This window comes from Cupressus sempervirens, chromosome 6 (assembly GCF_028749045.1).
Source record: "Cupressus sempervirens isolate cs-2001-9-10 chromosome 6, ASM2874904v1, whole genome shotgun sequence".
Classification (NCBI taxonomy): Eukaryota; Viridiplantae; Streptophyta; class Pinopsida; order Cupressales; family Cupressaceae; genus Cupressus; species Cupressus sempervirens.
The window spans coordinates 117,936,999-117,963,903 of record NC_143123.1 but is presented as its reverse complement, the minus strand read 5'-3'; the positions used below and the strand labels follow the sequence as shown (position 1 = coordinate 117,963,903).

General features: G+C 35.0%; 1 pseudogene; it reads left to right on the top strand.

The window, feature by feature from the left end:
• Positions 1-2,022: 2,022 nt before the first annotated feature.
• On the top strand, positions 2,023-26,905 carry LOC149551500 (ruBisCO large subunit-binding protein subunit beta, chloroplastic-like; annotated as a pseudogene).

The window sequence follows — 26,905 nt, the reverse complement described above, 5'->3', positions numbered from 1 at the left end:
GAATTCCTCATTTGCTATTTTGTATCACTCCATATTGATTTAGTAATCGGTTCATTAACCAAATCACTTATTCTCATGATGTTGATGTGTATTGACTGCTCTTCAACTTTTTCCATGTATGATGCAGATTGATATCTTAGCTACTAGTGAAAATAGTTCTAAATGACGATTTATCCATAGTTGTGATTCTCTAATATGAGTACTTTCCTTCATCTAGGAATGATTTCTCAATACTAGATGTCATGCTGAGGATCCTTCGCCATTTGATCATGGATAATCTTGTGATGGTTATTGCTTTATAGTTTACGTAATGACTAGTTTGAAGATGTCATGCTAACTGTCCTTTTCAATGGTCTACCCATACAACATAGAGTGTCTAATGCTGATGAAAATGAAGATGTATAAAATGTTCACCATCCTGAACTTGAAGGGGATCATCAAATGGAACTAACCCTTATTCTTCCTAATGTAATTAGGGAAACCGTCTTATTTTTAAGACTTCATAGCTTTCCACATCTTATTCTTCTACTAACATATATGTGTAGATGCTTTTAATTATTCTAACTTCTACTGCTATTTTTGTTCAAGGACTACCGCCCCTTGATCACAAAGTGCACAATTTCTTTAGCATTATTGGTTTAAGTATGGGGACATCACAGACTCTACAAGCCCAAGGTAGGTAACCCATTGCGATACATTGGTCAGAGTGCTTCTATAGTTAAGTCAGAGAATAAAGCAGATAAAAATATTCATATGCTATGATGAGACTTATGAAATTATGAGCATGATTGGTTCCCCTTGTGACTTTTATAAGTGTGGTGAAAAGGTACAATAATTAAGGATAAATTACAACACTGAGATTTTCCATAGACGCTGTGTATGAATTGAGGGGAATGTTTCAGAGATGGATTGGTGAGTATTCGTATAATAAATAAATATTTCAAGTGGTCTTAAGCCTTTGGTTTTGTTTTGTTGACTTACAATGACACAGCCAGTAAATGGCATACACAAATTGCATCCTACTAAACAATCCACTTGCAACACCTGTATTTCCCATTTTTATCCACAAATGATTAGTATTGTTCGTTAGAAAATAATGTAGAATAATAATATAAACATAACAAATGTGTGTGAAGAAACTTGTAACTCTTAGCTACTCATTTCAAAGAAATAATAGATTACAAGAATGAAGACATGGCAATTTTGCCTAGCTTGTATTCATATAATTTCAACAAGAAACAAAGTATTACAACAAAAGATGATACAGAGCAATGAGTGGAATTGGAAAGTGAACTAGTTTAGAATAAGGAGGATCAATCTAATTGCCTCTGGAGAACTAAAATGTGAGGTTTTTAGAATAGACAAGAAAAGCAACATAATCATCTCGTGAGAGCTAAAATGAACTAGCTAGAAATGCACTTATCTTTTGATCATGTGATGCAATCGACCTTTATTCATGGAGGATGCTACTATATTAACTGGGGGATTTGAACCTAAAATCATGCTCGAGAGACTGATATTTTGAAGATGTGTTTTTATTTTTAAAATTTTAATTGATCTTCTTTTGACCACGAAGCAACACACCCTTGGCTTTGTTGCCATAATTAAGGGTTGTCTTTTGCACCAAATTCATTTGGTCCCTTTTGTTTTGGCTTCATTGTGTCTAGGATTGGATCTTGGTTTTAGAGTTGGATTCTTCCTTAAAAAGCTCAATCATTTACCATTTGTTTTCAATTAATATTTCTCTCTAAGGATCTAACACTAAACTTTTGCTATGAAAACCTATATATGAACTACTTGAGCTCCTCCTTTCCTCTTGTTGGCAGTTGTAATGATTTTTATGCATCCATAAACAAAATCCACATCAACCTCTGATTGAAGACAACACAATTTATAGTTTAGAAACTATCATGTGTATGCCTATTGCTTGATGAAGATAAATACTACCTTAATTCATTTATTTTGTCATCTCCTATGCTGCATCTTCTCAGTGTGAAAACAAAGGTTGTGATGTGTTTGACCATGGTCAAACATGTAGATGGCAGGGTGGGAGGGAAAGTGAAGTATATTGGGAAGTATCAAGTGGTATGTGTGAAAGGGAAAGCTTGTGGAGGTCTGCTGAAGGGGAACTAAGAGATCCTGGAGCCTAGTCATGCCAATGCCTTTTTTGCATTGTCACACCAAGAAATGCAGCGTAAGAGATGAGAACACCTAGGGAAGCATTTGCTATCATAAAGTAGGATATATGCCTTATGGATGCCTAGAAATAGTACTTCATGGAAGAGTGCACATGACCACATTGAAAATCAATGTCCATAACGAAATCAGGGGCAAATATTCTAAAAACATAAGGAAAAGGACTTATGCTCATCTAGATGGAGCTTCTCATTGATCTATTGGACATTACCTATAATTTTTAGGATATTTTGTTTTTTCTGATAGTTCCAAGCAAATGAAACATCATCCCATCATCTAATACTTTTCGAGGCACTTCTCAATATCTTCCAGTTTATTTTCTGCACTGTGATGGAATAGATGAACAATTTATGCTTCAAGGACCAAATTATTAAGTTTGCAATATGATATTTAACCTTTCCACTAATCTACCAAGTTGCTTAAATGGAGTGTGTACGATGCCATTAACCTTGAGCTCCCAGTTGACACTTTAGTGCAAAATATAGCTCACTATTGGCTTATCATTTAAAATCTCTTTATTGTCACCAAAATTGTTGCACAAGGTTTGTTTGGTTTACTAGCTGAAAAATACACTAAATTTATGAGTAGCTTTATGTAATCCTTCAAATGTTGCAATAGAAGTAGTAATATGGGGAGATTCTGTATTGCCATCCTTCTATATGCTTTTTACAAAGTTGGCTTGATGATGCCAATTCTGCACCATTTCAAATAATCTAAATGCATACAATTACAGGCATAAGAGTCTCACAAAGCAAATGTATTTGGAATATTGGCTTCATAATGCCAAGAATAGGAAAAATATGAAAACATGAAGATCAAACTGTTAGGTAAGGAAAGAGTTTGGCTCTAGAATAAACTTTTTAAGCAAATGGTACTCATGTATTTATTTGATAACATTGTACTCATGTGTGATAATCATGTATTTAGTTGGAAAAAAATGTACTCAAACTTCTTCTATTTAATAAAAGAGATATTTTTTGTTGTGGTTGGGTTTTACCCCTCAAGCTTGAGGGGTTTCTGGCAATGACTATTTGTCATCTAGTGGTGCTGATGTATGTAACTTGATTTCTTTCTATTTTGATTTGTTTAATTTTGTAACACTATTAACTAGTTCCTGTTGTATTCAGATTGGTGGAGGTTCTTGCTCATCTTTGTATTTGAGTCATGGCATGGGTGGTAGATACCTAGGTGGCAGTGCTCATCCTATTATTAAACTGTAAGTATAATTGTCAGATTTTCTACTGTAAAATTTTAGTCTTTGACAGTGAAGTATAATCTTTTGTTTGTGAGAACTTACTGGGGTTTGAGTAGTAGACTACAAAGTTGTCTTAGTATGATGTCTCCTTTACACATCTCTATGGCATATAGATATGTGATCATGAGGTTGCCATAGGCTGGAATAGAATTAGGCTCTGAGAGGCATAACTTAGTTTTTAAAAGGTAGCATTCTTTTTATATGAGAAGAGGCTCCTGTAGCTTGAGGTGGCTAAATGAGAATCGAAGTACAAAAATATTATACAAGCTACTAGTTGGTAGCTTGAGAATTTGAAGAGATTTTGGTGGCAACATTTACTGTTTCATAAATTAAAGATATTAATATCTCAGGTGTGGGAAGGCATAGGATGCAAGGTGAGTAGCACATTATTGTTTGCTTGTATTTGGAACTTTGTTATTTCTGTAGGAATTTTCATAGAATGACTCTTGCAGATAGAGGTTCTATGCATCATCTCCAAGTGCATATTACAAGAACGTTTCGGTATTATGGATCTTATGCTGATCTACAAATGTTTGCATATTCTTTCCTTTTTGGTACTTTTAATGATGGGATGTTTTTAGATCAGCAAGATATATCTAAGTTTGAAATGGTATATGGCAAACTAGAAGATTTCCTTTGTGATTGCTGCAAAGTGCTTCATTATGCCCCTGATACTATCAAAGCTTGCCATTAAAAAGAATGTTGGATGGTTTGCTTGTAATTAAGATACAAACCAAGTTGGCATAAATGTTTCCATTATGAGATAATTATTGGTTTTTAGACTATTTGTCATATAGCGGTGTTGATGTATGTAACTTTATATCTTTCTGTTTTGATTTGTTTAATTTTATAACAATATTAACTAGTTCATGTTGTATTCAGATTGGTGAAGGTTATTACTCATCTTTGTATTTGAGTCATGGAATGGGTGGTGGATACTTAGGTGGCAGTGGCTTGTCCTATTATTAAACTGTAAGTATAATTGTCAGATTTTCTACTGTAAAATTTTAGTCTCTAACAGTGAAGTCTGATCTTTTATTTGTGAGAGCTTACGGGGGTTTGAGTAGTAGACTATAGAGTTGTCTTAGTATGATGTCTCCTTAACACATCTCTATGGAATACAAATATGTGATCATGAGATAATTATTGGTTTTTAGATTTGAAGGAAAGGCATGTCAGATCCTCTATTGTAATGCCCATGTTGATATGGAACTTAAGTGGTTTAATCTAGACTATTTTTTGTTACGTTTAGACTATCATCAGTAAAATCCTTAACCCACTACTTTGAAGATAGGTTCTTTCTTTAGAAATCAGGATATCAGTTAATTTAAGGATTAAAGTGGGAAGGTAAAGGCTACACTACACATATTTGTTTAAAGGTTAATGCAACACTCTTTGCAAGGTTTCTTGTAAAGGAACTTAAGCTCCCAAGATAAAGTGAATGTCAAGAAACTTAGACAAAGATGAATTGAACAAATAGATGGGGGATCTCTTGATGAAATTTTGATGTGTTCGATTATGAAAGTTACCCTTGATTGATCAAAATTGGTCTGTGTGATGTATGTATGGGTTTAAGTTGCTATATTTGAGTGCTCTAATCTTTCAAAAGAATAATATGTAGGAACACAACTATTTATGGAACCAATTCAATCAAGGTGGATGATTGGAGAAATCTTTCCATTGATACAACAAAAGGTATGGCTTTGACTGAAGAAATTTTTATAGTGTTCTTGATGGAGGTCATCCTTGATTGATTTAGATTGTAGTTATTAAGGTAGTTGTGGGTTCATGTAGGATATAGGGATGATAAAGAAATTTTCCATTCATGTAGATAATATGGGCTATTTCTCCCAAGATCTTAGTTTTGTTAAGATTGTGGATTGTGAATCATCCTTTTGATATTTTTGGGTTATGGCTAAAACAAAATTTAGGAGGAATTTGTGCAACCAGAGGGGTACAAGGGGATTTTCTTGTGATGCTAAACCTGAGACATCTAAGGTATATATGCCTACTTGGCTTAGTTGTGGCTTGCGGCTATACACTTATGATACTATTCAATTAAGTTTCACAACTTTCATGGAATCATGTCCATATAATTGTATTGTTTAAGGAATAGTGGCAGTGGATTTGTGGAGTTGTGATGTAGGCTGGTCCAATATTGAGATTCTTATTTTAGATTTGAGTGCTACATTATTATATAGTCATCTCAAAGCTTAACATGCAATTTAATTGATTCCATTTGACATGAATTGTCATGGGATGGATATATTTTATTGTTATAGCTTGCCATATGTTCTATATTTTATCATTACAGCTTGCCAAATTTCCTAACTTGTTGATACTAGTCATCTACATAGGTATGCTGTGAAGAACCTCCTTATAGCAATATCGTGAGAATGCTCGAAATAACAGAATACAAAGTGATAGCAGAACTCAGAATGAATCTACTGATCGCAGGCCACTTCGAGGGGGTAACCTCCTTTGAGCAAGCTCAATACAATAAATTCGTCCGTGCCCATCAAGGGCCTCAACCTATTCTTATATACTGGGTACGATCTAGAAAAGTAATACTACCTATGCATGTGGGATAATAAAATAAACTCACGGGACGACTTACAAAGCATATGCGTCCAACAACTCTACTCTAACAAAATAAACAGAAGGAACACACAGGTTCCTAACATCCCCTCTCCCTTAGAAAAAAGCTTTGTCCTCAAAGCTTAAGGTGTGGAAATTGTTGTTGAATCTGAAGAAGGGGTTCCCAGGTAGCATCCTCTGGTTGCATGCCATGCCACTGAATCAAGACCTCAGAGATGGAGCGAGAGCGAAGCTGGCGAGTGCGCTGGTCAATGATTGCCACCGGCTCCAGGATAATGGATCCTTCCGTATCCATTTCAGGGAGAGTAGTTTGTGCTCTGACAGTGGTACCCAGAACTTTCTTTAGACAAGAAACATGAAAAACTGGATGAATGCGGGAAGAAGGAGGAAGTTCCAGTTTATAAGCAACTGAACCAATCTTCTGCAGAACCTGATAAGGCCCATAAAATTTTGGGGCCAGCTTATGACGCCCTTTCAGCTTTAGGGAGGATTGTTTGTATGGCTGTAGACGAAGAAAAACCATATCCCCAACTTGAAATGAGCGCTCAGAACGGTGTTGATCTGCTTGCTGTTTCATCCGATTACGGGCCATGTGAAGATTATCCTGTAAGGTACGAAGAATCTGATCCCTGCTGCGGAGAACTATGTCAACTGCCTGGACTGGTGAGCTGTTGGGAGTGTAGGGAAGGAGCACTGGAGGTGCCTGACCATAGACTGCTTCATATGGAGTCATTTTAGAGGCAGTGTGGTAAGAGGTATTGTACCACCATTCAGCTAAAGGGAGCCACTTGGCCCACTGATGTTGCTGTTCGGAAGTGAAGCAACGAAGATAAGTTTCCAAGCATTTATTGACAATTTCCGTTTGACCATCAGTTTGTGGGTGATAACCCGAACTCATCTTCAGTTTGGTGCCAGTTTTCTGAAACAGTTCAGTCCAAAAATGACTGGTAAAAGTTGCATCACGATCAGAGACAATGGAAGAAGGGAGTCCATGAAGACGAAATATCTGGTCCATGAAGATTTGTGCAACAGAGGAGGCAGTATAGGGGTGGCTGAGGGCACAAAAATGACTATATTTCGAGAGACGATCAACCACAACCAAGATCACTGTCTTGCCACCGGATTTAGGAAGCCCTTCAATGAAATCCATAGAAATATCAGTCCAAATCCGTGTAGGGATGGGCAATGGTTCGAGCAAGCCAGGAAGGAGGGTCGTTTCACCCTTGTGGCGTTGGCAAGTATCACATTCAGCCACCATCTGTTGAATCGTCTGTTTCATTCCTTTCCAAAAGAAGTTTCTCCTTGCTCGCTCATAAGTTTTGAGGAAGCCTGAGTGCCCTGCTGAAGGAGAAGCATGGAGTTCATAAAAAATAGCCTGATGTAGAGCTGGGTTCTGAGGAAGCACTAGCCGACCCTTGTATCGAAGAGAAGCACCATCCCAAGAGTAATGTGGTATAGCAGAAGGATTATTGGCTAGCTGGTGAATGATTTGAGATAAAGAAGAGTCACTGTCATAGCCCTGCTGAACAGACACTAACCAATTGGGAATGGGCTTAGAAATAGCAGAAAGGGAAGCTTGATTATCAAATGTGCGAGAAAGAGCATCTGCCACAATATTCTCCTTACCCTTCTTGTAGGTGATCTCATAATCATACCCCATGAGTTTGCTGACCCATTTCTGTTGTGTAGGAGAGGATACCCGTTGTTCTAGGAAGTATTTCAGACTTTGGTGATCGGTTCTGATGCAAAAATGACTCCCTAAGAGGTATGGCCGCCACTTCTGTACAGCATGCAAAATAGCCATCATTTCTTTTTCATAAGTAGAGAGGGCTAGATTCTTACCAGAGAGGGCTTTGCTAGTGAACGCAATAGGATGGTCATCTTGCAGGAGAACAGCACCCAATCCATTACCGCAAGCATCACTCTCAATAGTGAAGGGTTTGGAAAAATCTGGCATCGCGAGAACAGGTGTACTGCACATAGCCTGTTTCAGTTGTTCAAATGCAGTCTCAGCAACAGGGGTCCAGGAGAAGGCATCCTTTTTTAACAGAGCTGTCAATGGTGCTGCAATTTTCCCGTAATCTTTGACAAACTTGCGGTAGTAGCCAGTCAACCCCAAAAAACCCCGAAGGCTCTTGAGAGTTTTAGGATGCGGCCAAGTTTTCATGGCATCTATTTTTGTAGGATCCACCCGCACTCCATGGTGTGCAACAATATGCCCGAGATACTCCACTTCCTCCTGGCCAAACACACATTTAGATAGTTTTGCACAGAGTTGATGATCAGAGAGAAGTTGCAAGACAAGCTCCAGATGATGGAGATGCTCAGCCCAAGTTTTGCTATATATGAGGATATCATCAAAGAAGACCAGAATGAATTTCCGGAGGTATGGTCGAAATATGTTATTCATCACTGCCTGAAATGTTGAAGGAGCATTCGTGAGGCCAAAGGGCATGACTAAAAATTCATAGTGACCATCATGTGTGCGGAAGGCAGTTTTAGGTATATCCTCCTCATTAACCCGAATTTGATGATACCCAGAACGAAGATCTAACTTGGAGAAAAAATGAGCCCCATGAAGTTCATCAAGAAGTTCATCAACAACTGGAATGGGAAACTTGTCCTTTATAGTGAGATGATTAAGTGCTCGAAAATCAATGCAGAGTCGCCATGACCCATCTTTTTTGCGAACAAGCAGAACTGGAGAAGAAAAGGAACTGGTACTAGGGCGAATAATACCTTGCTTCAGTAAGTCACGGACAAGTATCTCGATTTCGGTCTTCTGATGAAATGGGTAGCGGCAGGGCCTGATGTTGGGCGGAACACTGCCAGGAAGGAGCTGAATACGGTGGTCCTCTGGACGAGAAGGAGGTAATCCCACAGGTTCAGCAAATATACCAGAATACTTGTCCAAAATGTGTTGGAGATCGGCAGGAGTGCTAGAGACTGCTGATGGCTGCATCTGAATGGAATGGAGCTGAGCGATGACACCATGTGAATTCTTCTTAAGAAGTTTTTCCATACGGTGTGAACTGATGATGCTGAGAGACCCTGGTTGTAAGCCTTTCAAAGTGTGTTGGTGCCCCTCAGCTGAAAACTGCATCCAAAGTTCAGCAAAATCCCAGAGAATGGGGCCAAGAGTGCGTAACCATTGGGCACCCAAAACCACATCACAGCCACCTAAGGGTAAGGCAAACATGTCAGAGCGCATGTTATAATCTCCAATAGAGAGACGCACATTGCGACATTTCCCTTTACAAGGTAAAGTTCCCCCATTGGCAATCATGACTTCAAAGCTAGAGCAGGGATGGATAAAGCAATCAGCCTGTTTGGCTATTCGTGGATCAATGAAGTTATGAGTGCTACCAGAATCAATGAGTATAGTAAGAGGGATCTTCTTGAAGAAACCCTGGACCCGCATGGTTTGTGGAGTAGTGACTCCTGCCAAAGCATGGACAGATATCTCTGGTGGAGCTTCTGGGGAAGGAGGTTCAGGCTGGTGAGGCTCAACCTCAGCATCCACTGTTTCCTGAGCATCTACATATTCTTCCAGTTCCGGTGGAGAATCCACATCCAAGAGATAGAGCTTTTGCTGAACACATCTATGGCCTCGAGACCATTTCTCATCACAATTATAACAAAGCCCTTTGTCTCGCCTAACTCGCATCTCTGTTTCAGACAAGTGCTTGATCGGAGTAGTTCTGGGAGCTGGTATGACTGGAGGGTTGTGAGAACCTGTATTTCTGAATGGAACAAAATTAGATCTGGAGCGTTGTAGAGCACTAATCTTGTCTTCCGCTAACTTAGCCAACCCAAGGGCTTCCATCATTGTAGTAGGTCGAAACATTTTGACTTCTGAGCGAAGTGCATCCTTCAGACCACTGACAAAACAACTACGGAAGAATTCATCAGACAAGCCCTCTGTGTGATTAGCTAATTTTTCAAACTCTGTCTGGTATTCTCTTACAGTGCCTGTTTGACGCAGTTTAGTGAGTGCTCCTGTGAAATCATCAAAGGAACTAGGGCCAAAGCGCTCCAAAATGAGGGTGCACAATTCGCTCCACGTTGGGCCTACATTAGCCTTGATGTACCAACAGAACCATTGAAGAGCTTCATGTTCCAAATGAAAAGATGCAAGGGAGACTTTGTGGTTATCCAAAGTATTATGCAAGCTGAAATACTGCTCTGCCCTATAGATCCATCCAGTCGGATCAGAACCATCGAAGCGTGGAAAATCAAGCTTTGGTCCACGGAAATTGCCAGAAGAGGACCCAGTATCTCCTGAATGGTTTCGGCTCATGGCTGACTGCTGAAAGTTAAGACCCAGAATTTTGTCATCCAGATCTTGAAGTCTGGTTTTGAGGGATGCAATTTCCTCTTCCATGATTTTTGCTCCTGTACGCGTAACAACCATAAAACAAGGTTTTTTTTTTTTTTTTTTTTTTTTTTTTTTTTTTTTTTTTTTTTTTTTTGAAATGGGTAGAAGATGAGAAACAAAAACTTTTTTAGTTATGGCAAACTTGGATTTGGGTAAAACTCATATAGGAAATGGGTGTTCGACGGGTGGTGGGAGACTATCTGGGGACAAGGGAAAAAGAAAAATGAGGGTTTCAAGGGTAGGGAGGCGAAATGAGGCGAACAGTCCAAGAGGGATAAGGGAGCAAAATGAGGAATTGAATCTTGTGGCTCAGTTTGGTGGCGATTGGATGAGAGGTGAAAAAGATAGGGCAAACCCTAAAATTAGATAAATGAGGGATTTAGGGCTTTGATATGTAAAATTTGGGGTTGGGTCGCCAAGGAAGGAAGTATGCGAAATGATATTGCAGACGTTCTGCGAAAGTATGAGCAGAAACAGAAAGCAAACAAGGAAGCTACGACTAAAAAACAGAAAAAATTTTACTCTTCTTTTTTTTTTTTTTTTTTTTTTTTTTTTTTCTGAACAGTCGACTTAGAAAAATTCACTCACAGACAGAACAACTGAAAAGAGTTATTGCAATAACAAGAGATATTAGAAGTGAGAGGAACCTGAAGGCCACGACAGAAAAAAAAATATTTGATGTAATTTCCACCCAGCGAGCCCAAGAGAGTGCTCTGATACCAGATGTGAAGAACCTCCTTATAGCAATATCGTGAGAATGCTCGAAATAACAGAATACAAAGTGATAGCAGAACTCAGAATGAATCTACTGATCGCAGGCCACTTCGAGGGGGTAACCTCCTTTGAGCAAGCTCAATACAATAAATTCGTCCGTGCCCATCAAGGGCCTCAACCTATTCTTATATACTGGGTACGATCTAGAAAAGTAATACTACCTATGCATGTGGGATAATAAAATAAACTCACGGGACGACTTACAAAGCATATGCGTCCAACAACTCTACTCTAACAAAATAAACAGAAGGAACACACAGGTTCCTAACATATGCTGTCAGATAGCAAAGCAACTGAACCATATAAATGCAAGTCTCTGAAATTCATCCCATGTAATGCATTTGAAAGTAGGAAGAATCAAACTAGAGGAATATTGTAACTGCCTCTTGAACTATGCCTAACTTTAGAAAGCTAGTTAAACCTAATCCTTTTCTATTACACCTCTCTGGGGATCATTAAGTGTGCTCCTGTCTTTAAAAAAAATAATAGAAGTTATATTATGTAAATTAGCTTTTACCTTCCCAAGAGTTAATACTTATTACCAATAATGTTTGCTGAATGCGAATTTGTATTGATTTATGCTTGTATAGTAGCTTAGTATGGTTTAAATAGTATAACTCACTGTCAGACTTTAATGGTTTCAATGGTTCCTACAGAGTACGAGAGCAAAAGGAATCAATGACTATCAATGACTATTAGTTGATGCATTAATCACGTTAGTCATTGCTATTAGGATTAGTTAAGGCATGCTGTTGATAGCACTTAAGTAACTTTCACCTTGTGACATCTTTTTGAGGAATTTTGCAAATAATTAAGATACATCCACATTTTGCAAACATTTAGGCCTTCTAAAAATTATAGGATCATTTTAGTTACATTTAAAAACATTAATCAACAATTTCCATATGTGCAGATATAAACATTAACTACAACATGTCCAATTTATTTACAGATATATTTTCCTATGAAGAAAGACCACACCTGATAATATGAACCCAGAACAAAATAATGAGATAATGGCTACATTGTGGGCTCAGTTCTGAAGAAAACTTGATAAATGTTATTGTCCTTACAAAAAGTGTAAGGGCTTAAAGAATCAAAGAATTCTAATCACAATAGCCTAGAGTCATTGTAGGAAACATGGTCATGTTGATGGGGGCCATGATTTTTTTCCATTGCTGAATGTGGATTTCCTACTGGAGGAACACGGAGGTGTGAATATCCAAGTTGAGGATAACACTCCCATGGAAGAAGATGATAATGTGCTAGAGGACATGATTGAAGAAGATGGTATTGGGGCAGGTGATGAAGAGGCTCATAATGATGATGAAGATGGTCTTGATATACCTTTACTTGAGAAGGCACATGAGCCCTTATACGAAGGCTCCCAAACAATCTACTCTCGACTATAGTGTTGTTGGTGAACTTAAAAGTTATGAATGATATAACCAATGTAGCAATGTCACGTATGCTAAGGTATGCCATTTTTGTCATCTTCAATGTTAGCAAACAATTACTGTTCATTATATTAACAATGCATATTTGTTGTCGTAGGTTGATTATTGAGTTTTTCTTACCACCATCAAACATTTTGCCTTGTTCATACCAAGAATTATGTAACATTATGAATCAAATTGGAATGAAGTATCAAACAATACATGCATGTCCCAATGATCATATTCTATATCATAAATAATATGAATTTGCAACAGAATGCCCTATTTGTCATATTAGTAGATATCGATAAGATCATATAACAAAAAAGGTGCCTCACAAGGTTCTTTGGTACATTCCCATTATTCCACGTCTTCAACGATTATTCAGGTGCATTAGCTTGGCACAATTTATGCATTACCATGCACGCAATATAAGTCAAGATGATATTATGTGAATGCCTGTCAATGGTTCTACATTTAAAGAGATAGAAGAAACATGGTCACACTTTAAAGAAAAACCTCATAATTTAAAACTTTCATTAGTAGCAGGCGGTGTCAATCCATATGGAGATATGAGATCTGTTTACTCAGTGTGGCCTATTTTTGTTATTAACAATAACATTCCTCCTTGGATGTCCATAAAGAGGGAGCACATAATGTTGTCAATGATTGTACCAGGTATTTTTTCATTTTATAGTTATCTAAATTAATTTATAAATAGTGCATGAAAATGGTCATATTAATTATGTAATGTTTATGTTCATTCAATTACTAGGTAAGTACTAAGTTAAAGATATGAATGTGTATATTGAGCCCCTAATTGATGAGTTGTTGACATTATGGAATGGTATCACTATGTATGACATCTCTAGACCGACAAGACATTGACAATTTCAATTCCATGCAATGCTTGTATGGACAATATATGATGCCCTTGGGCTAACTTATTTTTGCGGTATGTTATATTGTTAAGATCACATATTTTTGGTCTATTATAGTGCTTACACATTGCTATCACATGCTTAAGTTGTGCATGATAATTGTACATGATCCAATTGTACATGATCTTTTAGGTCTTCAGACAAAGGGAAAATTTGCACATCCAGTTTGTGGTCTGAAGATGAAATCTCGTCATTTGAGAAGTTTAGGAAAGCAAGTATTCGATGAGTTTAGGTAATTTCTCTATAATAATCATAGGTATCGAATTGTCGAAAAATATCTTTTCAATGGGAAAGAAGAGACATCATCAAGGCCATGACACCTCATTTATGGAAGTTGGAATACGATCAACTAAATCGTCAAGGTAATGCCCACTTTGTCGTTCAAAATTTAAAATTTGTATTTTGATATTGTCTTATATTTACTAATGTTGTAATTGATGCTCGTGAAGGTCGTCAAGATATCAATGACCAACTTCCTAGAGGAATGAAAAGTTATCCTACTCAATTTAGTAGGTTACCATACTACAAGGATCTCCCAATCGTGTATTTGTTTGATGCTATGCATATTAGAAAGAATGTAATAGAGACACTATGTAAAATGTTGGATGGAAGGTGTGATAGAGAACAAATTGCCAAAATTTGTACTAACATTCATGAATCCAATCATGCACTAAAAGATTTCATGGATTCAAATAGCAATGGAGATCGCATAAATACAAGTTCCCTTACTTTGTTATTAATGGAGCAACAAAGTGATGCATTAAAAGAAGTCATAAAAAAAACAAAATTTCCAACAGGATTTGCTGCAAATATAAGCACTCTTCTATCAAAGAAAGGTGATTTTGGGTCAGGGTTGAAAACACATGATTGGCATACTTTTGTCAAGGTAAGTTATTTCTCTATTTACAGTGTGTTTGTAAAATTGAATGTAATACCTATTGCATTATTTAGTAATATATTGAAATGATCATTTTTTAATGATTTTAGTACATCCTACCTCTATCCCTTCCACACCAGTTTGACAACAGTATTAAACAAGTTATATATGGTCTTGGAAAATACATGAGGTTAGAAGTGTTTTTTCTTAGATTTGTAGCTTTTTATCTGAAATTTATTGTATGATTTTATTTGAAATCTCATTTATGTGTTTTTGCATGTTGAATCTCTTTTAGGTGGTTATCATCTAAAGAAATTGATAAAAAAGATATAAAATATTGGAAGAGAAAAATTCCACAGCTTATGTGTGAAATGCAAAAGTGTTTACCTCCAACATTTTTCAATGCTCAAGAACACTACCTCATACATCAAGTTGAGGAGATTGAATTGTGTGGACTTGTACAAACTATATCAATGTGGATGGTTGAGAGACTCTTGAAATTTATGAAGGGCTTAGTTTGGCAAAGAGCACATCCTGAGAGTTCTATGATAGAGGGATATATGGTATACCAGACCATGGTGTACATTAGTGAATATCTTCTAAATTTTGTAGCAGATATCCATGTAGATTGCATTTGGGATTCCAACTCTAATAAAAAATTCGAAGGGGAGTACCTGATGGGGAAAGGTAGATTGAGGAGGGTGAGAGGTAATTATAAGTTTTTTTTTTTTGGTAGTTTAATAATTCTTATCCATCATATATATATATAGTCTCAAGAAAATGGTTGCTCATTAACATGGGATGGTGTTGCATTGTTGGTTAAAGAAGCTCATCATAATGGAGATCCCAATGTTACATTAATGGTACTTGATTTAATATATGGCTTAAGAGATACAAAGGTACACATAAGATTACTAATCAAGAGACACGAGTTTAATATCAACTCACAGATCAATGCAAATAATCTTGACATGTTTGAAAAATTGTAAGTCAAACACCACAAAGCTATGTACTACCATGGCTATAAATTTTGCACAAAAAAGTTAGATGAAACAAAGAAAATGTGTGATTTCAGGATAAGTGTTGTCTTTGCGGTCACCAATATTTTGTTTAGAACTAACATACATCCTCAACAATCTGAAAATTGATACTATGGCACTTTGGATGATATACTTGAGTGCAACTTTAATTCATTCAAAATAGTTCTATTTGTCATCAAATGGTTCAGGTTACGATTGAATCAAAATGATCCTAACAGGACTGTTATTGAACATGATAGTGGATTTGCTATGATTAATACAAGGTCATTTGAGCCAGTCAGAGATGAGCCCTATGTTCTTCCAAGCCAATGTGAGCAAGTTTTTTACTTTGGTGTTCCACAAAAACCAAGTTGGTCATTTGTTCTTAGACATGACCCAAGAGGAAGGCTAGTAAATTATAATGTGATGGAAGAAGAAGATATTGAAGAAGCACAAGACGAAGTAGATGATTATCAGGAACGATAGTTACCCAATGATGAAGAAGAAGAAGATGGTGATGATTTTGGTCATACTGACGATAATGGTGATAATGATGATGATGATGATGATGATGATCATGATCATGGCGATGAAGATGGTGATGATGGTGATGAAGATGATGATGATGGCGATGAAGATGGTGGTGGTGATGATGATGATCAAAGTGACAAGTGTGATGATGGTGGTGGTGATGATGATGATGATGACATGGATGAAGATCATGATAATCAATGAAATGTCTAGGTAGGATCAATGTCAACTATGATGGGGTCATGTACAACCAAATTTTTCTTTCCAAACCATACGTGCAGATATAAACATTAAGTAGAACATGTCAAATTTTTTTTAGATATACACATTAGTTACACAAATTTTTTGGCTAACTTAAGACAAACGATTTACATATATAATCTAATTTATTATTAATTTATTTTTTTGGTAAGTCTATTACTTTAATTTCGCTGCTGATTTCTAAAACTTACTAATTTTTTTCACACGGCAACATGGATGCACCATCTTAGACACCTTCAGCGTAGGTAAACATTAATTATTGTAAATTTTAATGTTAATATAGAAACAAATTTCATACTATTATGTTCTTTTCATTATGGCTTTGGAGTTATTTTGATAAAATTTTACTGATATTTGATGTCACAAATGATAGGAAAAAGCTAGAATGATTGTTGATCAAATGTGATCTGAAATACGAGCGTCATTTCTACATGACATCACCCTTAGTGTTGAGCCTATGTTCATCACCCAGAAAATTAAAAAAAGATACATTGATGAACTTGTTAACATTATTATCGAGGGTGACAGAAGTGAGGAGAAAGAGGCACTAAGAAAAGAATTGGACCGTAGAATCCAATCTTTGAAGGTAAGTAGTAATTTGAATAAAGCAATAATAGAAGTTCAATAGATGTTAATATTTTATAGTATCTTATGGATTATGATCTCTAATTTTATGTGTTCTTGTATAGACATATGTGCCAGTTGCAACATCACATGGTAAACATGGTGAGGGTTGTCGCGCACAACGTTCGTGTAAGTAACACTTTCTTTGTTTGTTTTCATCAACATTATAACACTTACCTTTTTTTTTGTGGATGCTTCTAGCTAGTATCCCATTTGATCTTTATCCATTGCAAATGTCTTTGCTAACAATATTGTATTCTTTAGCTCATGATGAAGTGCAAACTCCTCCTTTGGTTGGCGGTCCAGTGTTGCTTGGTGCATTATTGGCAACAAGGACCATGCAAACATCCTCATCTATACCCACTAGAATTGGTAAAACATTGTTTTGCTATATTTTGTAATGCATTTCTACAAGTTGATGAACAATGAAGTAGCATATTAATGCTTAAATGATGTTTAAAGAAGCCTGCATACACACAAACACATGCATACACACACCACACATACATACATACATACATACATACATACATACATACATACATACATACATACATACATACATACATACATACATACATACATACATACATACATACATACATACATACATATATATATATATATATATATATATATATATATATATATATATATATATATATATATATATATATATACCCACACATAGAGAGACATGGAGATAGGAAGAGAGGTATTTCTACAAGTTGATGAACAACAAACTAATATATCAATGCTTAAATGATGTCTACAGAAGCATGCATGCCAACCACATTCCAAAAAGACATTGTTTGTTTGCACTTCACGTCCAATACCACACTGTACTAGAAAGTATGGCTAATGCACCTTTATTTTATTTTTTCAACTAAATAATGATGAACTCCAATGATATCAAGAATTTTGAAGTCTAAAACCTTTCTGAAAGGTAAGATCATAAATCCAAATTATTGCCATGTTAACTGTTATATCATCAACTGTGAATCTAAATCACAATTTTTACTTATGTTTTACTACAGTTTGTTGATGTCACCACCATAATGATTGATGTTATTGCCACTGTATTGCTATTGCCTATCGTGATATATTTATTGCTGCTTTTATTATGCCATCATGTTATACTACTATAACAATGCTGTCATGATATAGTCAAGAAATTTCTCTGAGCCTATTGTTATTTTTTAGCAATTTCACAATAATGTAGTATTTTTTTACAATTCTTCTCATGTGAATAAAGTAATTAACTCTCTGAGCAATGCTAATACTGCCTATCTATGATTTTCATCAAAAACATCATGTCAAGTCCATAACCATTCCCAGATCTAAATTTTGAAGAGTTGTTGTAAACAACTGCGACAAATAATTGCTATATATCTTGTTCTTTTATAATGTTTGTAGGCCCCAACCTATTAGAGGCACCAACTCCTAAGTGTATGTGTGCCAACTCACTAGAAACAACAACTCCAACAATTTGTAGGCACCAACCCCTTGAAGCAAAGAACCAACTTCACTTAAGTCTGAAATTTTACCTTGACAATGTTGCTATCTTCAATAGATGATGGACATTATAATCTCTTTAAATCTTATACCTTTCTTCTTGAATTTTCCTTCTTCAATGATCTTCTCAAATCCACCTTTTATAATCTCTTTTAATATATGTGCCTTTTTATATTTGCTTCATATAAATCTGCCTTGTTTACACTTATCCTTTTCCCAAATCAGCACTTTTTATCCTTCAATGTTTGTCCTTATTATCCTTTCAAATGTGAATTTATTCCTCTTATAACTCTACCATAGACATTATAAATCTACATATAATATCTCTTGTTAGTTTATATGATATATCTTTATCATACACACGATACACACATGTTCCATTTCACCTACCCTCATTATGTCTGCTCTTCATTCAGATATTTCTCATTGCAAACACCACACATGTACTTATGTTCTATATCTACCCCATTCTGTAGGATGATATATTGTAGAACTTACACTTTCCTCTCTTAATGATTTTCAATTATCTTGTATACCTTCATGTCTTCATGTAGAAAAAATTCTGTTTGAAATGGATGTAGCCTTTCAATTTTGTCACCTTTCCTTTAATCGCACTTGTTTCTTAAACACATATTAATATATCTTAAAACATATTTAACTATGCTTCTTTAGTTATGAATCACATCTTTTAAAACAATAATCATTATTATCCTCTTTGAAATAATAAAAGATTGCTCCTTTCAACGAATCACTCTCCTCAAACAAACTCTATAATTATTGTATCTTTTCTCTTAACAACTTTTCTACAACACACTCTAATAATTTGTTTCAATTTGTTGACTAATAGTCTTACTGATGCAATGTGATAGTTGTTCATTCTGAATAAACTCAATTTGAATATCTAGTGCTGGGATACTTTTGCTAGCTTATAGATATATAATCCAATTGTCAAGTCTGTCAGTAAATTAAAGTCTTTTATAAAGTCGACCATATTAGGTTAAGTTGGCCATGATCAATTTGAAATATTATTCTACTTGGTCAGCATTATAATTTACATTTGTTTCTAGGCATCAAATTAATTGGTCATATTAACAAAGTGTGACTAGTGGCATCTCTCTATCTTTCATTTCATTTGGTGTCTGCTTTAATTGTCATGATGTTTCAGTTGAGAGAGCAATAGAAAGTAGTACTTCTAAAGCTGATCCATTTCCTGGAGTAGTCTGTGTGATTAGTACTGGTTCATATGAAGGGACATTGTTGCTGAACAAGAAAACTATGTTTCCGTTAAAAGAACAAAAACTTCCAGGTGCTTTAAAATTGTTATTATTTAAAGTGTAAATTTAGTTTACTTTTACATTACTCATTTTGGACTGATAAACCCTTTATGTTTTTGTAGGTAATAATGCTTTCTTTGATCATCTTTTTCATATGACATTGAGACTATTTGGACCCACCATACGTAAAAGGTACGTAGTTTCATATCATTGCTACATAATTTTTCTTTTCTTCCATTTATTGTAATATATTAAAGTTATTGATCTAACAATTTTTAAATTTTTTTTAAAGGTGGAATTTACAAGGTATGGAATTAAAAAATTAGCTAATTGCATCTTTTCAGGAGAAATTTGGAAAAAAACATTTTTGACACTGGCCTACTTCTCAAAAGAGCATCAAAGCATATAAAGATTGTGAGGGATCAATATAGAAGGGCTCTTAAGGATAATCCAAATTATGACCGTCCTCCTATGATTCCATTGATGGAGTGGAATGAAATAATAGAAGATGCAAAGGAGAAAAGGCTATGTGAAAATAGAGTAAATGAAGCAGTACAAGCCAAAAAAAGGTATGTCATGATAGTATTAAGTACATTGTAATGATGCACTAATTATTGATACTTTTAAATATATAATCTAAGATGTTTGAAATTGTTCATAAATTGCAGGACACATCCGTGGCTACAAAAGCGAGACTAGAAAAGTTTGGCCAACACAAACTTGGCTTTGTGGCTATATGAATCTCCAGTCTCGACTTGTAAGTAGGAGCAATCAAATTTCATATTTATTTTTTTATATAATGTTGCAAAAAATTTTGTTATATGAAATCATACATGGAAAACTGATGATATTAAGCAAAAAATAAAGGGCACAAAATTTAATGTGGAGCTCACAGATGAAGATAGAAAAATTGCCTTGAAGGAAGGCTACAAAGTCATAGCTACATGCCTATGTGAAGAATCTAAAAGCCTTGCCCAAGAATCCAGTGCACCAAATGATATCACACAGGTAAATTGGTTAGATGAAAAGTAAATGAAATTGAATAGTTGAGAAGATTCTTTTTTGTTATTAGTTTTGAACGTAAATTGATTGCATAACAATGTGTATAATATTTTACTGCAACCTTCATATCCTACCACATAACCTGCTTGTGATGAAGGCCATGATGTGCATTATAGTGGTGGAGGTATTGATTTGCTATTGGAAATTAATTATGCAATTATGAATACAATTTAAAATCTTCAATTGCAATTTGACGTGTATCGTTTTTGTAAATATTTTAGAGCATGTTGAACATCATTTTGAAGGAGTGAAGCATGTTCCAAGTGTTCAACATGTTGACGTGGTAGTGGATCAAAATTTTAATGTACATGATGCGGCATTGTCAGGTAAGAAAAATGCATGTTATATTGTACTAGTACTTAATTACAGACTTGTAACAGTTAAAAAAAGAAAAAGAGTGCCAATTTATCTCGTTTACTTGTTCTTGCAACAGAGCCCCCTTTAGTGCAGCAACCTCCTCCTTCTCCAAAGAGAAGGAGCCATCATTATTTGACATTACACGTGCTAGAAGAGGAGGAGAATGATGCAGATATGGATGTTCCTATGAGCACTTTTCTTAAGAGAGCTAAGAAAAACAAAAAAAAGAAATGATGTTTTAAAAATGCTCTTTGATAAACCTTGTTGGATAATGAAAGAACTTTGTTTTAAGTAGTTATCTATGAATGATGCATATTAATACTGATTTTTATTTAATGTTAATGGATATTATTATGTGTTAATGAAGTCTTGATTAGTATTGTGTGTTAATGAATTTTATATCATATTAATGAATGTTATGTGATTGTATTGATTGAATGTTATAGTTCATAAATGGATGAATGAATGAATGAATGAGTGAAGTATGTGATTAGATGATAATGGATAATTTAGATTGATGTTAGGGGGAGGGGGGTGAGGCTAGATGAGCTTCCACCTTCACATGGTTGGCCTTGTTAAGTAGAGAATATTATAGTATTCTTGAAACCAAGTGAATCTCAAACTAACATAAAATGGACACTTTGCATGTGGTAAGTCTAAAATGATCAAGGACTAGTGCTACCCATAACATGAATTTGTGAAATACATTCTGATATCACTAATTTCAACACTCTATTCGAAGCATAGGAGTGGCCTATAGTCTTAGCATGAATTTTGAGTAATGCCTTAGTCTAGATTGCCTCAGAAGTGGCTGGAAGAAGCTTGCACGAATCTGAGACTATGAACTCTCCCTACCTTGGCCAAGAAGAACTTGCCAACTCTCTAGTATTAGGGCAAACCACAGGGTGGTGTGGCTGGTTTGCAACCAACCAATAAGTTCACAATTAAACGAATGAGCCTTCCTTCACCAAGGATTGCCAAGCAATAATCTCAAGTGTACCAATTTGATCAATGCTCCAATCCTTATTGAGAATCTTGTCCTAATTTATCTCTAGATGAAATGGGGACACAAAGTGACTGTAAAATGGTGTAACATCTAAAATTTTCATCCTTATATCTTCTAAGGTCACTCCAATGAATCCCAATTAGTTCCATTACTTCTTGTTGAGAAATCCCAACATTGACACCCAACCGAGATTGATCGACCCAAGACCAATGCATCACATGAAGAAACTACATTCCCAAGCACCATAACAAGGGCGATGCACTCTTAGTCTATCTCTTCATTTGCATATATCACAAGTGGTGGTGTCCTTGGAGAGTAACTAATCATCCCATGACATGAAATGGTATCACCCTCAAGTTTGTAATCATGTTTCAACCTGTGGCCTGAGTCATCTATCCAAGCTAATACCATGTATTCTCTTTTAAGTGCAATGCTGGAACCAAGTGATATTCCACCTATCTCATATAATGGTATGACTGCTCAACTACTATCTCATCATTAAATCTGCCTTTAAATCATCAACAAATATAACTTACTTTAAACTTATATTTTAATCCTTATAAACTAAACTCAATCCTTTCATAACATCACTAGCAAATCACTATCTTTTATAATGTTGATTAGTCATGCAACATATCTTCTGAGAAATTGGAAGATTTAAAGAATTGTATAATCCATAAACTTGACTGTAAAATTATCAAATTATTTCATAAAACATAACAGAGAAAGAATTACTGTGACTGATACCACTGATGTCACTGGACCTATATATTGTTGTTAATTGTGCTAAATGTTGTGAAAACCTATGATCATTCCCTCCTTCAATTCAATCATTCCAGTGACATAATAACATTATTGTGTTTTTCCTTTGAAAATTATTTTGTTTTTTGATCTTACACCCTAAACATATGCATCGTATTTCATAGACACTCTTTAGAATTTTGATCTTTTGTATTTTACACACAACACTGTGTAACAAGTGCACTCGAAAATCTACATTCATGTGCTTGCAATTTTTAATCTTTTTTACCACTGAACTGATATTTCTCAAAGTTTTGTCTCACATACTCAATATCATAAAAATGGAAATTTATATCATATGAGACACATGCATCACCTTCAAATTTGATTTGAAACTTATAATATTAGTTGTCTGTTTTGAACCGCATGTAGTTATAACTGCTCTGGCTTCTCCAAAAAATGAGTTCATAAGGATTAAATTTGAAAGGTAAAGCTTTTTCTTTTGTGTATATAAATTCTTGTGTATTTGGACTTCTGTTATTCTATTAATTACTATGTAGTTTATCTTACATGTAATTGCTTCACTACATATTTCACATTTCTGATCATTGGATTTATAGCCTATAATCTCACACGGAAAATATTTGAAAGGTAAAGCTTGTATTTTTTTCTCTATATATATTCTTGTATGTTTCATAATCTTGATAATTATTGTGGTGTTTCATATTTTTAGGTCACTAAAATGCAGCAACTGACAAAAAAAGTTGAGGGGAGCAGCTCTGAGGAGGATGAGAGCTTAGAAGAAAGCTACGAGGAGCCAAAGGCCAAGAAAGACATTAAGGTAAAAGAACATGCCTTCCTTTACCTATTATCATTTACATCTATGTTAATTTCTGAATAGATTCTTCATATTATGAACAAGGTTAAAATTTAAAATCTATGTTTATTTTCTTGTAAATTTTATTGAATTATGTTATAAATTTCATCAAAATTAGAGTGAGCTGTTTGAGTGCTCCAATATGTTTTATCTTATGCATTTCTAGAAGAAAAAATTCCTTAGTTATTCCTTTTGATTTGGCTTAGATATAATTTTGATCTTGTTGCTTATCAATGGTTGCAATGGATGTATGTGAGATATGTATTTCCATGTTTGAGATATATTCTTGGATATAGTTGTATTTTTTGCCATTCTTGAAACTTGCTAAAGTAAAATGCTTTTCCCATTTTTAATGGTTTTTTTTTTTTACCCTTGCATGCCTAGTCAATAATGATCTTTCCTTAATTGTATTTTCGCAGTAAGTGCTGGGAACAATTATGAAGTTGGAAATATGATTGTAGAGACCTTGAGTAAAGTTGGTAGTAAGGGTATAGTAACCCTTGAAGAAGGAAAGAGTGTAGAAAATAATTTATACGTTGTAGAGGGAATGCAATTCGACTGTGGATATATTTCCCCATATTTTGTGACAAACAATGATAAGATGATAGCATGGTATGAGAATTGTAAGGTAACTAATATATGGATCGAAATAATTTTTGCCATTTTTAGCCTATTTTGAAAATGAACACTTATCATTTAGCTATTGTAAGAGAGTGGTTGGACATGTATTAGGAATCATGCAATTTTACGTAGAAATGAATTTATTTTGCTTTACAATCTACAACTCTTGTTGGTTGATAAGAAAATAAAAAACACAAGAGATATGATTGGCATATTGGAAGATGCAATTCGTGGTGGTTATCCTATATTAATAATTGTTGAAGACATTGAGCAAGAAGCCCTGGCTACCCTTGTCATCAATAGGCTTCAAGGTGCAATAAAGGTTGCTGCATTAAAAGCTCCTAGATTTGGAGAAAGGAAAAGTCAGTATTTGGATGACATTGCCATGTTGACTGGAGGTATTATTTAGTAGTATCATTATCAAGTGAACCTTAAATTTTTGTCTCTTAATCATTTATCATGACAGTTTTCTATCCAATGTTAATTATGTTGGTCAATTTGTCATAGGCCATAATGAAGTAGCCTTTTTAATATTTTGAAAATGAGTTTAAATTGAGTGCAAAAAGTAAGTTGTTAGCTTAGGATTATGTCATTTCAAAGTTCATTCTCCTATATGTTATTTAGTAATATAGACAACTATAAACATCCGAATCATGTATTCTAATGCATGCACTATCATTAGAGACGAAGTGGGGCTGGCCCTTGACACTGTTGGGAATGAGGTTCTGCGAACTGATGCCAAGATAGTGTTGACAAAAGATTCAACAACAATATTTAGTGATGGAATGACTCAAGAGGTTGTTGAGAGAAGAGTTAATCAAATTAGGAGCATGATTGAGGTATGCCTTCTTGTCTGTGTGTGTGTGTGTTCTTCGGGCCTTAACATGGACTATCAGTCTTATGCTTTGCAATTAGAGAACTTTAGTCTGATTCTTTATGCTATTTCTCCTTTATCTGAACCTAGTATCTCATCATGGTTAACACTCTGTCTTTTTTTGAGCATATCAATATATTGGCAAAGAATAACTCATTAGAGAATTGTGCTATTGTCAACCTAGCTTGTAGAATGTATTTGACAATTGAATATTTTCTTTATTTCCAGGTTTCTAAAAAAGATTATGAGAAATAAAAATTGAATGAAAGGATTGGTAAACTGTCTGGGGAAGTTGTAGTTATACAGGTGAAGTTATTGAAATGTATCTAGTCTTCTGTATTGTTTTTTTGTTAAATACTTCTCTGAGTAATAGATAAATTTTGTCAATGTATATCATTCGTTAAGATAGGCTTTATTGTGCCTATATCATTATGATAATAAATAAGTGTGAGCCAAGATAGGTGATGGATGATAAGAAGTATGATTGATAGGTAGGAGCACAAATAGAGACAAAGTTGAAGGAAAAGAAGTTACGAGTGGAGGATGCTTTGAATGCTACAAAGGTATGGCACTCTTCTCTATAAATAACTTTGTCATTTGATACGAATGCGTAAAACTCCTATGCTAGCAAAAATTAACTATTAAGCCATTTGTGTATGGAATGACAAAGTCTTTTGTCTACTATTCTCTAGTGGTGTAAAGAGGACTAATTCTTTTGTCTACTATCCTTTGATCCTCCCTCGTAGAATGACAAATTAATTGTATTGGAGTGATTCACTAATTAATTTCTATAAATAGGTAGCTGTTGAAGAGGGCATTGTTTTTGGTAGAGGATGTGCTCTTTTGAGGCTTGTTGCAAAGGTTGATGCTATTAGAGATACACTTGAAAATGAGGAATATAAGGTAGCTTAATTTTGTGTTTTCTACACGAGCAAGTATGGTGGGCATGGAAGTGGCTTTATAATCCTTAATGGATATGTAGATAATTCTTTGTCATTTAAGACTTAGCTCTGCAATGTGTTTGTAACATCTGGCTCTAAAATTTATTGGTTCTTTGGTGTATGTTGATTGGTGCAGGTATTGTTAAATGAGCTTTGAGCTGCCCGGTGAAACTAATTGCAAAGAATGCAAGAGTAAATGGAAGTGTTGTGGTTGAAAAGGTTATTACAACTCCTGAGAAATTGTTGAATAGAATCAAGTATATTTAAACTCAATTCTTTCACATCTATTCAATAGAATCTCATTGATCTAACCTCTTTTTCCTGGGCATGTCCTATTAAATTTCATTGGACATTAGCCTCAATGCAGACAACTCTTTCTAGTCTTTATGAAGCCTATTGAATTTAAGTAAATTGACATTGTGCCTAGGTGTACAATCTTCTTCAATTTCACTGGATGTCATACTGGATGCGAATAGCTCTTTCTAGTCTTCATGGTAGTAAAATGATAGCCCTATCCTTGTCTTTTTACAAGTCCTTTCCAATGATAATCAAAATTATGGATACAATGCTACTACAGGTGGTTATGAAGATTTGATGGCTGCAGGAATTATTGATCCAACTAAGGTAAGATGGTATATTCATTTGATTTAGTTTATTTTTATTTTTTCAATTTCCTAATCAGTGAAATGAATGCAAATTAGTGTCATTTAAGTCCTTGAAAATATGGTTTATCAGGATGTTCACTGA